The sequence below is a fragment of the Equus quagga genome, chromosome 6, assembly GCF_021613505.1.
Source record: "Equus quagga isolate Etosha38 chromosome 6, UCLA_HA_Equagga_1.0, whole genome shotgun sequence".
Classification (NCBI taxonomy): domain Eukaryota; kingdom Metazoa; phylum Chordata; class Mammalia; order Perissodactyla; family Equidae; genus Equus; species Equus quagga.
The window spans coordinates 133128310-133140814 of NC_060272.1; the positions used below are offsets into that span (position 1 = coordinate 133128310).

Below are 12505 nucleotides of genomic sequence, written 5' to 3' on the forward strand. Positions count from 1 at the left end.
AAAGAGGGCTGTGTCAATGACTTTAAAACAATTCTGTGTAACCCGTCAGCTCCTTAGACAGAGATCTCAACAGATGCCCAAAGATCACAGACTCTTCCTGCCACTCTTGGCCTGTTTGGTGAAAAAAGTCAGCAGAGTCCACATCTGAAATATCTCCTACCAGAACCGCCTAGGTGTGGACACCTTCATCTCCTGTCAGGGCTGCTACAGTGGCCTCCTGACAGGTTCCCTGGACATGCTTAGTTTCTCTGAACACATCTCTAAATGCAGAACTGGTCACACCCTTCTTTAAAGTCCTTAAAGTGACTCCCATTGCAACAAATTCCAGACTTCTGAGTGGAGGAAATGAGGCCCTTCAAGCTTCAGCCTGTGTCTGCAGCCCCCCTTTCCTCCACATCAACTGGACCTCAAACTGAATCATGAGGAACCACCACGTGCCCTAAAACACGCCGTGCTCTGGTCCACATCTTCACACACAGTATTCCACAGACTTGGAACCCCCTGACCCCACCTGGCCTTTTGCCCATCTGACTCCTCTTCAGCCTCTGAGAATCAACGCTGCAGCCCCTCTGGAGGAAGCAAATGGGAAGCACAGGAGTCCTGCACTGGTCGACCTTCATCTGTGTTCCTGCAGCTCTCTGTGCAAACTTCCTTCACACCGTTATCACAGTTCACGGATCAAATGGAGATTCCCTGATAGAACGAGGAGCTCAGCAAGGAGAGAAAATGTGGGCTTTCATCTTTCTTTCTCTGGGGCCCAGCATAATACGGGCATATAAGACATACTGGTGGAAGGAAGGAAGGAGGGAGGGAGGAGGAATGGGAGGGGGCATAGGGATAAAAGGAAGAATGGTAGATGGCCTAGGGATGGAGCAAAGATACTAATTTGGTACCTGAGACTACAGCTGACAAATCCCCATTGTCCCTAGTGATGGATTTTGGAGTCATTATTTTGTGTATTTTCCAGACCAAATGTTTGAGGCGTGTCTAATTCTCTAATTCTTGCCTAGATGCCAATCAAGGGACGAACAGCTACCAGTTCAATTGTTGGCCCAACTTAACAAGCAAATTATTCACAGATTCTAGAATGGAACATGTCCCTAGTCTTATTTTAGGACCACTGAAGGCTGGTAGGTTTAACTATCGAATTTGGCTTCTTGAATGAGGTGATGCTGCCCTGCACCAGTTCTTCCATGTGACCACAGCCTCAGTGACGCTGTGTTTAGAAAAGAAAGGGAAAATCAGCTGCTTGTGCTCAAAGATTAAGGGCTCCTCCTGCAAACTGACTCCATTCTGGAGACCAAGGCCACACCTGGAAGGATTTTTGGCAGAGTCGGCGTCTACCCTGGAGGACAGCCTCCTAATGGGCTGTGGGTTCACATCTCATGCAGAAAGGCGTGACTGCGATAGCAGTGCCACCCGTAATGAGTAGTCCCAGTGGGTCAGCTGCACAACAATGCAAAATGTGTCACCTGTGACCACGGCGGGAGAAATACGGTTCCCACAGCAAAAACCGCAATGGACTCTGCTTTCTCGTTTCAACTAAAATCCAGTCCTAGAATTTAGGATGCCAGAGTGAGGACATGTGTACCGACTTTCCTGTCTTGGCGCTGTATGTTGACCATCAGAAAGGTTGGTTTGGCAAGCTTTATCAATAAAACCCTCTGAGACCAACATGGAGGCACTATCTCCCTCCCCGGGCCTCAGGCCAATAGCCACATAAATGGCCTGAGCAGCGTGTAATTGCTGAAAGGAACCCAAGTGGGAAGGCAGGAGGAGGGAGAAAGTGTGGCTTTGAAGCAGGAAGGGGTATAGTCCTGTGTGAGGGCCATTTGAAAAGTGCAACGGAGGGTATTATACAAATCGGAATCTTGCTTTACCAGCCGATGGCCAAGGCCCTGATGCTCCCGCCTCTCCTTTCCTCCCCTCTGAGCCAGCTCCTGGCACCCTGCTTCTGTCCGGGCACTGTTCCTGCGGCCCATGTGGTAGCTCCCCATCAGCTCCCCATTGGGACGGAACCATGTAGTGAGGGAGGCAATGCATCACCTACTCAAGGCAGAACCTCCCAGAATCTTCTAGACTCAAATGAGTGAGATGGGTAAGGAGAGAAGTGGTTTTGCTGGGACAGAGATCTCCAGATGGGACTTTCCTCCTTCCATTCCTCCTTCCACATCAGTGCGGCCACATCACACAACTTAGCACTGGGACGGCCTTGTTCCAAGCACAGTGTGGTTAGACACCTGAACCCAGGAGACTTACGTGATCAGCTTGCACCCGAAGGATTTTCACACACCCCAAATACTGGCATGAAACAGAAAGGTAATCTGTCAAATTTGTACGAATCCAAAAGGAAACGAAATATATAAAACTGAGACTGCAGCCCGTGGGCCTTGACAAAGCGACACCTTGTCAGCCTGTCTGAACACAGCATGCTGTCCTCACAGTGACACTAGAGATTCTCTACCACTTACAGCCCGGACTCATCGGGAACACGGGAGGAAAGACACCACAGCGAAAGGAGAAAGGAATGCAAGTTAAAGGGGACCAAGAATGCCAGGCACACAGAGAGGGATCGCTCACTGGTCCATCTACTGTTAGAGTGATTACACTCATTCTTAGTGCTCTAGGTGCCAAGTGGAGAGCTCACGGACTGTCCCAGTCAGCTGGGGCTGCCATAACACAGCACTGCAGACGGGACGGATTCAGCAAGACATTTATTCCTCACAATTCTGGAGGCTGAAAGTCCGAGATGAAGGTGCCCTCAAGATTGGTTTCATTCTGAGGCATTTCCTCTTGGATTGTAATAGGCCACCATCCCCGTGTGCTCACATGACCTCCTTTTGTGTGCATAGAAGAGAGAAAAACCTCTCTAGTGTCTCTTCTTAAGGAGGACATGAGTTCTATTGCCTCAGGGTCCCATCCTTATACCTCCTTTAATCTTAAGTACTTCTGGAAAAGCCCCATCACCGGATATAGTCACATTGGGGTTGGGGTTGAACATATGGATGGTGGGACACAAATATTCAGTCTATCACATGTGGCACGGTCCAGGGGCACCATCTAAAGTTATCTGATGATGGGTATCGTTGTCTATATGGTGACATCTCATTGACAACTTATCCCAGGACTCAAGGCCAACTAGGCATGCGTTGTTGGAAACAATCTGCCTGCTCAGTAAAATCTCAGAGGATACGACGGGATTCGGTGGGAGCTATCGACTGGATTTTGATTTCAGAGCCATCTTTTAAATTTGTAAAAGGTAGTACAGGAAAAAAATGTAGGAAACAATCTTTACATGAACTCAGGGGATCCTTTGGAGACCCAGGTTACAGAGCATGGTTTGTAGACATGACTCCGCTCTGCCCGTAGGTGCTCTTGGGGGAGGGGAGTTGGGGAGATTGTCTGTCCTGGGGACACTCAGTACCTGGTCCTCTGGGCCCCATGTCCCCTGCTTGGTCACTGTAACTGGAAATTTCCTGGGAAAGGCAGGGCTGAATGAGGTGTGCACTGGCTCTTTCTATAGACAGATCTTCAGGTGCCCAGGCCCGTCTGCTGGAAAATATCTCGCTCTTGCCTCTTGGTCATTTGCATCGAGATTGTGTCTTTCTGAGAGTGAAGACCCAGAGAGAGACATTCTGTACTTCAGGTGTGTTTTGTTTTTGTAAGTCCTAGCTGTCCCGGGCCACAGCACAGTGAAACCTTCACTATCTGACTCTGCGCGCGTGCCAGCCACTGTGCACACCCCCAGCACGAGGAAGGCAGCAGCTCACTCGCTTCCCTCCCAACGTGTCCCCTGGAGGCAGGTTAGAGGAGCGCTGGCCCCTGGCAGGACGGAGACCTGGGAGCATGTGACACCCTAGAGCCTTTCCTCCAAGCCAGAGTCCTTGAGAGAAGAGTAATGCGACTGTTGGCACCTCTCTTGAAATAATGTCCTGGACTGAGGGCCGAGAAGGGCCCGCAGTGCATTCTACAGCGCAGCACGCTCTCGGGTCATGAGGTGTTCAGAACCGATTGCGTTGCCCATGTGTTCTTAGGGCTGTTTCCATGACCTGGTGAGGGGTCAACGGGCAGCTTCAGTAGGAAACTGGATGTTTTCTTCCTCCGGGGTAATTCTGTTTCCGTATTACTTTGGATTTATTTTGATCGCACACGCCTACCTTGAAAGCCTGCTCTGTTGTCCTTCCGGATGGTCACCCTAAAACCCCACTGCTGCGTGGTGCCTCTCTTGCTTCCACGTCTATCCATTTGCCCACCTAAGCAGTTAAAACCTGCAAAAGTTGACAAAGACATAAAAAGGAACAGAAAACATCAGAGGGCAATCTAAAGAGTCAAACCCTCCCGAAAACCATGCAGAACAGAACTCAGTTTTTATTGCGTTTAAGTATAATTATGTCCACGGTTAAGAATGCCTTTCTCCTCCTTTGGGTCTCGATGTTGAATAAACACATTACCAGCAGACCTTTAAGAATTTTTAAAGAATCCTGTTGTTGATTTCCCTAAGCACTCCTGTGAATATTCCTGGTTGACTCTGCTGCCGAGAAACAAACACAAGACACACTTAAAATAGAGGCTCTGGCGAACTGGCGGGGCAGCGTGCACCAGCGACATGTGAGAGCGAGGTCCTCAGAGGTGACAGAAGTTCCCGTCACCTGGCGTGACACAGTCACATTTCTCCTTGCCCTTGCAGAGAACACCACTAGGCACACAATTTAACAAAAATCTTTTCACTCTGATTCCTGAAAGGAAGAGCAACAAACCCCAGGAGCCGCAAACTCGTTCTGTGGCAGGAAGTGCGCGTGCGCGGTTGCATAACCCTGGGATCTCCCAGTCACATTCCGGCTGCGCTGTGCTGAGGGTGATCCGAGCTGCCCACAGCGGGCTGCGTACGCGGCTTTGCTGATGCTGCAGCGCTTGCAAAATGAGAAGGAAACGAAGCCACCGCCGGGAGAGGTGCCCTGAGGTCACGGCCCGTCTCCCGAGGCTGCTGCTGAGACGTGAGGAGAGCTCTCAGACGGCCCTGGAGAAGAGCCGACTGCTGCCTGTTACCAGCATGGCTGAATGTATTTGGACACAGATCCTTCCCTTTCATTTTCTAAAACTCCTGTTGCATCCTGTGAACTCGAGTCCCCGGGAACACAGAGAGGACTTCTTGCACTTTGTCATCTTGAAATCCGCAAACAATAGTCAAGTTCTCATTGAGCAGGAAGCAAGAGTCCTGAATTTGCCTGTGATTTTTTATTTAGTTTTTTCCTTTTTTAAGGAAAGCACTAAACGTGTGAGGTTTAGTTTTATAGAGGGTGACAATAGAACTTAGAAATTTAAATATTCCCCCACAAATGTTGTGGGGCGTGAAGTAGGGTCTGGCTGATGCAGGTCTGGTATTACATGCTAACCTCTGGAGCAGCTGCTCTGCTCCTCTGGGAGGCAGGTGCCAGGATGGCATGCGCAGCGCCGCAAATGATCCAGAAGGGCGGCCGCCGTCCACCCAGCACATGACTCAAGTCTATCCAGTGAGACTGGGGAGATGTTGCCTTGGGGACATTACCGGGCAGGATTTATGGCTTCAGTGGGGTTCCCTGGAAAAGAACTCAGAGCTGGAGGTTCACTTGCAGGCAGTTTATTGAGGAGTCTCCTCGGGAATAGCAACCGTAGGAGAGTGCAGGAAGCAGGACTGGGTGGTCTGCACAAAGACCCCACCAACCGAAAGGGCGCCACGTAACTGACATGGCCCTTTAGAGGCCATCCCAAACAGAAGTCAGGGACTGGGGCACTTTCCTCCTGCATCTAGACTCTGATGTGGGCTGTCTCTGGGGTGCAGGCACCACCGGCTATGTGACCCCTTTCCTGGGAGGGACTCAGCTGTGAGCCATCAGCAGCAGGACCACCAGCAGCCAGGGAAGGAGCACCTCAGTCCTGAAGAGGATGTCTGAGTGCCATACCATAGTCCTCCACAGTGTCTCCTCGCTCTGCTCCGATTCACTTGCTTTGTGTAGTAAGCTCACCCCATCCGGGAGCACTGCCTCTGATATTTTGGCTGGTTTTCTTCCTGGGAAAACAAGCAAAGAAAATTGGTGGAAGGTGCATAACCCCAGCCTCTTGTCTCCAGGCCACAACTGATACTCGTCATCTCCCTCCCCCATCATCCACCCTAGATTCTCCACTCTTGGCGAGCACCTCTGCTGGTCCAGGGGTCACACCTCGTGTGGTGACCCCAGACCCTCCTCCCTGAGGGTGTGCTTCTGCCTGCCAAGCCCTTCTCAGACTATGGTTGCAGCATTTGTCTATTTACCGTTAAAGTTAGACAAGGGAGTATCAAGTGGTACCCAAGGATTGCCTAGTTGCACACATTCTTACTCCCTGCCCCCTGTTGTGTGAAGCAGACCAGCATCCTCTCTCCAATCAGGGCCAATCACCCTGCCAGGATGCTGACTCCTCTTCTTGCCTCCTATTCTCTTGGCATGAAGAACTCAAACTGACCAGGCAGAAGCAAAGCTTAAGTTTAATGGGACTCTTACCCTGAGCCCTGGTGGAAGCATCCCTTCTGGGAATAAGATCTCTAGATCCACAGAACCTAAAGTTGCTGGAAGGAGAAACAAGACTATTCCCCAAGTGGGCCATTGGAGTAAGGGCAAGCACTTCTCGGTTCCAACACACATATTCCACCTATTGGGGACCCGGCACCATAAAATGATCGTGCATCTGGAGGACGGTGCCCCATCCCTGCAGAGAATCATCTTCAAGCTGGCACCACCGCTGGGCTTTCTCAAGACTTTTTAATGGTTCCATCAGGTCATTGGTGGTATGGTAAGTGATAAGACCAGATGATCTCATGTGCATGTGCCCACTGCCACCAAACATCCTTTGCTGTAAAGTGGGTTCCTTGTAAGTCATTTCCTGTAAGTCATCAAAGGCTGAGACTTTACAGGCAAGAGAGTCAAACCCTCAACTAGAATACAAATCAATTCCAGTTAAGATAAATTTCTTCCCTTCTAGGGTGGAAGGGATCTGATATAATCACTTGCCACCATGTGGCTGGTTGGTCTATTGAAGGATGCGCTGTGTTCAAGCATCAGGTTGGTGTGTGGGCAGCGACGGAAGCTGGTCAGCCTTGGTTAGTGAAAGTCACTGCCATTAGGCTCATACTCAAGCTCGTTCTTGCCACCACGGCTACTCCCTCTGTGAACTCAGTGTGCCAACATGGGGGTGGCCCATGTCAGAGGCTGGCTGATGTCAGCTGGCTAATCCTCTGTCTAATTGGCCATTTATGCCTTTTATGTGATGAGTGCTCTCTGCTGGGTGTTAGCACGAGATTCAGAGATTTTCATACTTCGTGCTCGTGCCCACAGATCTGTCCATCTGTCTGTCCTCCAGACCTCCTTGTGCCCAGTGATCTATTCACCCTCCCTCGAGCCTCCTGATCAAAAGCCAGGTCATACAAAACGGCCATGAGTCCATGTATATTTTTATGTTGAGCTACTTCTTTCTCCACACAAGGTTTGATTTCCAAGGAAACCACTCAAAACTCTGACCCCTGGGAGAATTGCCACCCACCATCCACCAGTGTCTTTCAGGGCCACCCTGATGAGGCTGTGGAGCAGCAGTAGCCCAATTTTGGCTTGAACTCACATACCGAGTGAACCTATTCATGAACCAAGTTCTTCCTCCTGCATCAGCGAATCACAGGAATCTCCCATTCGGTCATGGGCGTGAGCCGAGGAGGAGGTGCGCGTGCAGCAGTGAGGGTAACATGGGGGTGAGTCGTCGCAGAGGTTTCCCCTAGGCTTCCCCTACATGGTAGCCCTTATACCACAGGCCAAGGACCTAAGATGAGGATGTGCCAGCCAGCCATCTCAAAATTATACCTTCAGAGGCCTGAGAAATGCCCACCAAAGGGATCTGCAGATGCAGTGGACCCACCATGAGACTGACTTGGGTCAGGAGTCCTTTTATTTACCATATCCTCCCACTCTGATGGGAGGGTCATGAACATGCTTCAGATTTAGGTTATTGGTGTCAACTCAGGTCCCGTGTCCACAAGTCTTTAAAATGACCAGGACTTCTCTTTCCTCAGAGTAGAGTAAACTGAGTAAATTGCTGCAGGTCACTTTGGGAAGAACTAGCGCAGGGGTCAGCACCGCTTTTCTGTCAAGGTCTGGAGTGTACTTATTGGCTTTGCCGGCCCTGTGATCTCCGTGGCAACTGTTCACCTCTGCCGTCATAGCAGGAGGCGGACGTCGGTGACACGTAAATGGTTGGGAGAGGCTGTGTTCTAGCGTTATCTACAAAAACAGGCAGTGGGCTGGATTTGGCCGCCAGGCCATAGTTTACCAACCCCCAGACTAGGAGAACAATTACTCCATACATTTGTTGTGGTGTTGTGGGGCCCTTCCGTTAGTGGATGTAGGGTTTCGGTCTGGCTCAGATCCGGAAACCAGACAAGGAATTGTGACTTATTGGTCAGCTGCCTTCAGTCATGTGCTTATTCATCCTTGATTTCTTTGGCTTAATGAGGCAATGCATCGTCGGCTGCCCATCTGTCTTGTCCCCAGGAACACTGTGTTTTATGAATCATCTCCACAGTTCTCTGCAGGTCAGGTCCCCCGGCTGCCATTCCAACCTTGTTGTTCATTATGGTAATTGCGCCCACTTTGACTTTGGCAGTTCGGCGCCTCCACCTGGTCTCAGTTATTTCTGGATCCTGTCACTTCTATTGCTATCAGAGAGAGCTCGGTTCTGTAACAGCATCTCCTCTCCTGGGCCCCAGACGACAAGGATGGCCATCTCTGAGCTCCTCGATGATGCCCTTTCACCAGGGCATTTCTTACTGCTTTTGAAAATGGAGTTCTTTCCAGACTTTGCCATGGCACACACTTGGCTGGTGACATTCTCAGCCACATATCCACTGTAGTATGTGACTTCTGCCAGCCTCTTGATCCCTTCTTCTGCTTCCTGCCATGGCAGGTCTGGCATTTCCACTTCTTGTAGCATGAGCAATCGCTTTTTCCAGGCTTCCAAGGGACCTCCTACAGAAGGTCAGCACCATACACCAGTGTCCTTTGCCGGGCCGTTAGACCCTGGATGTGGGGAGAGTATTTCTCTATCAATAAATTCCCTTTATCCAACTTTGTGTGCCTCCTCCTTGAGCCAACACACTCAGGATCCACCTGCGTATTTGCTCTTCCATTCCTGACGGTCCACTCTGGCGAGATCCCCAGCTCCTGCAGCTCACAGCCTGTTTCCTCCTTTGCAGCCCAGTACTTCCCCAGCCACAACATTGTGCCCCATTATTGGTCAGGTGGCCTGGAGGAAGGTGGGGTAGATCTGAAGAACATGTGTTGTCTTGTATTCTCTTCCTCTGGTATCTGCATGCTGCTTTGCCACTGGGAAAATTGTTAACAACTGTGCTGCTACACATTGTCAAGACCTACTACCAGTGATGGGGTCCTCGCTGCCAGCTGGCTGGCAGGTGGTCTATGTCCAAAATACCATTTTAAATCAGCTTCTTAGGACCACTCCTCATATGAATTCTTTTGGGGTGAGTTCCAAGGGAGAAAGATTCTGAAGTAGAGTTTTGAGTATAAGGGATTTATCAGGGAGTGTTTCCAAGAACACATCTGTGAAGTGGCGAGGGAAACAGGATTGGGCAGAGTGGGAAGTTAACTCCACGCTGTTGCAACAGAGATGTCAACCTCTCACTTGGGGAGCTGGGAGAAGTCACTGGCTGTGGGATGCCCCAGGGCTCAGATCCCAGGGAGCGACAGCCCTTGAGCAAGGCGGCCTCCTTCCGAGGTGTGCAATTCCTGGGGAGGGACTCGGCAGTGGGACATCATCAGGCAGTGCTCCTGGCCACTGGAAGGTGAGGTCTCTATCCTGAAAGGGGACATCTGGGTGGCACACCCCAGTGTCTGCTACAAATTCTTGGCTCTTTAGAGGAAGGTGCAGATGAGAAAGTCCTTTTCTTTCTCTAGAAATTGCTGTGTCTGGAGGTGGTGCCTAGGATGACTTGACCCACGTTGCCCCCATGAGAGAAGCAGCCAAGGGCAAAGCTGAGGATGGCAGCGACAGAGACAACGTGTGTCCTGTGATTCTCTTGAGCTGCTGCATCCACATGGCTGAAGCTCGAAGGTCCTGTTTGAAGTGGTTTCCTCTTCCTTAAAGAGGCTAGCATTGTGAGTGCTACACCCAGTTTCAAAATTGAATTTACAGAAAGTTCAAGTGATCGATGGAGGAAATGGAAAAAAGAATAAGCGAGATTGATTGAATTTTTTTCTGACCATGATCTTGCTTCAAAAGAAAAAAAAAAAAAGACTATAATGAAATGGAGAACAATATTGTTGAAATATATTAATGTTCTTTTCTTTTTTGCATCTCTCTGCACGGACCTCTCCTATCTCTGCCAGAGGCCTTCATTATTTCAGGATATTTACTTTTGCTACTTTACAAAAAGGAAGAACGATTCAACATTGTGCTCTGACATTCAGAAGTGGATTTTCAAATCTGCAGCAAGCCATTCATTTGTAGGCCAAGGATTTTCGACTGTTTTTTAAGTTTCCATTAAGAGCCAGACCCGGGCAATGTGACATTCAAGTTTAGCATTATCCAGGGCTGGAGAGAGAAGGATATGATATAAAGTATCTTTTTCAGGTCTCCTTGAAGAGAAAGGAGAGAGAAAGAGAGAGAGAAGGGAAGCGGGCAGAGAGATGAATGTGTCCTGTCATCCCTCCTGAGGTCCTCAGGGAGATGAGGAGGCCTGGGAGGTGGTTGAAATCAAAGAAACCTTCCCGCTTTTGAGTGCCAGGGCACTGCTCATGCGGCTGTGGCTAGGGCCGAAACGAAATAGGACCATGATGGAGGATGACGGCTGGGGGAATGAGCCTAAAGCTGTGCCCCTGCCTTTCACGTGTGTCCTCTAAGGGACCTAAAAGTCCCCGTGTGCTCTGGAGAGGAGATGCAGTTGGGCTCAGGGGGGTTGTGGGCCACAGACCCAAGAGATCAGCCAGTGGCATTCAAGGATGCCAGGGCCTTGGGACCAGCAACAAAAGGCTGGAACCAAGGACTCGAATGGGAGGTGTGGACACAACAGCCCAGGAAGCCAGATGGGACCAGAGTCCACAGACAAGCCACATCAGAAAGAGAAACCAGGTGGAGTTTCAGGGACACCAGATCTAATATCCTGTCTCCCCTACCAGGAGGAGGCCTCAAAAATGCAGATCCTCGTTATCACATTGGAGAGAAGAAAGGAGAAGAGAGGAAACCTGGGAGGTAAAACACTTTCTCAAGAGAGACTCTGTCATCAAAAGGACACAATTTAAATGGAAGGAGACAGTGATATTTTCAACTTGCATTGTAACCTCTGAGTGCAGTAGACTGGGTCAGCACCCCACTCAGATCCCCTCAGGCCTGTTGGCATCCTGCGGACATCCCCTCGGGGCAGGAGCCCGCTGTGAGCAGGGTGGAGCAGGAGGGAAGTGCCAGAAGGCCAATAGCCTGCAGGAGCAGCCCTCAGCAAGGGTGGTCAGGAGTCCCCGTGTTAATACCCCGGGCTGGGTCATTGTTAGCACACAGCCCACATGGGCTCCCAAAGGATGGGGCTCAGCTCCAGTACCCACGATGGTTAAAGTGCTTGTAACACACATTCCACTGGCTGCCTGCCTTCTCAGCTCCCTGGGATCATCTCTCAAATAGCGACCTGCACTCACATTCTTGCTTCTGAGTGTGACTCTGGGGAACCTAAATTATGATGATTGACACCTATTCCCCTTTACCTAGTGAGATGGGAGCCCATGGGGACCATGAGATCTGCTATTAAAATAAGAAGCTATTATTGGTTTTGCACATCCCAGGCAATGAGAGTGAATTTTTGCAGTATTTTAATAACGGTCACACTTAAAGCAGTTTTTGGTATTCTGGAAGCATCATCATTTAGGCAACAAATGTTGATTCGGTTAAAATTAGGCTGGAAGGAATTATGTAGGCCAATTTGGAATGTTCTGCGGTAACATGAGACTGGGATATGCAAAAATCTCATGACAGCACTCAAGTGGTATTTCCAATCTTCTTCCCCATTGTCTCCCGAACTAATCATTTGCACTCATCGCTTCTTTCTTTTCCTGTTCACCTCTCATAAAGATACCAACAAGACGTTCAATTTTAAAAATAGAGTAAAGAAGAAAAGTAAGAGTATTGAAGATCATTAATTAATAATACAGCCGTGCAGTACACGGTCATTCATCAAAGATCTACTCCGTGACACACTCTCTGGGTGAACGAATGGATGAACGGTAGGGTCTCCTCGTTGGGCTCTCATCCTAACATAGATGTAAACATTAATTGTAAATTGGACACCACGCGACAGGTGCTCGAACAGGGGGCCACAGCAGACAGAGGCCTTCTGCTTGGGACTTACCAGATTGTTAAGGAAGAGGAGCCGTTGGTCAGCTGTTTCCCCAGTGACTGCAAATCATCATCCCAAACCCAGCGGCCCACGACAATAAGCACCTATTTT

The 12505-nt window shown here is 49.7% G+C and overlaps 1 long non-coding RNA gene across 2 annotated transcripts; it reads right to left on the reverse strand.

The window, feature by feature from the left end:
- Positions 1-278: 278 nt before the first annotated feature.
- On the reverse strand, positions 279-5087 carry LOC124241149 (uncharacterized). 2 transcript variants are annotated; one of them, XR_006889125.1, is made up of 4 exons: positions 4600-5087; positions 4158-4268; positions 2726-3606; positions 279-2301 (listed from the first exon to the last, which is right to left on the reverse strand). It is a non-coding gene; the product is annotated as an uncharacterized LOC124241149 (long non-coding RNA). The 2 variants fall into 2 exon arrangements; XR_006889124.1 differs by lacking the exon at positions 4600-5087 and having other exon boundaries at positions 4158-4549.
- Positions 5088-12505: the final 7418 nt, after the last annotated feature.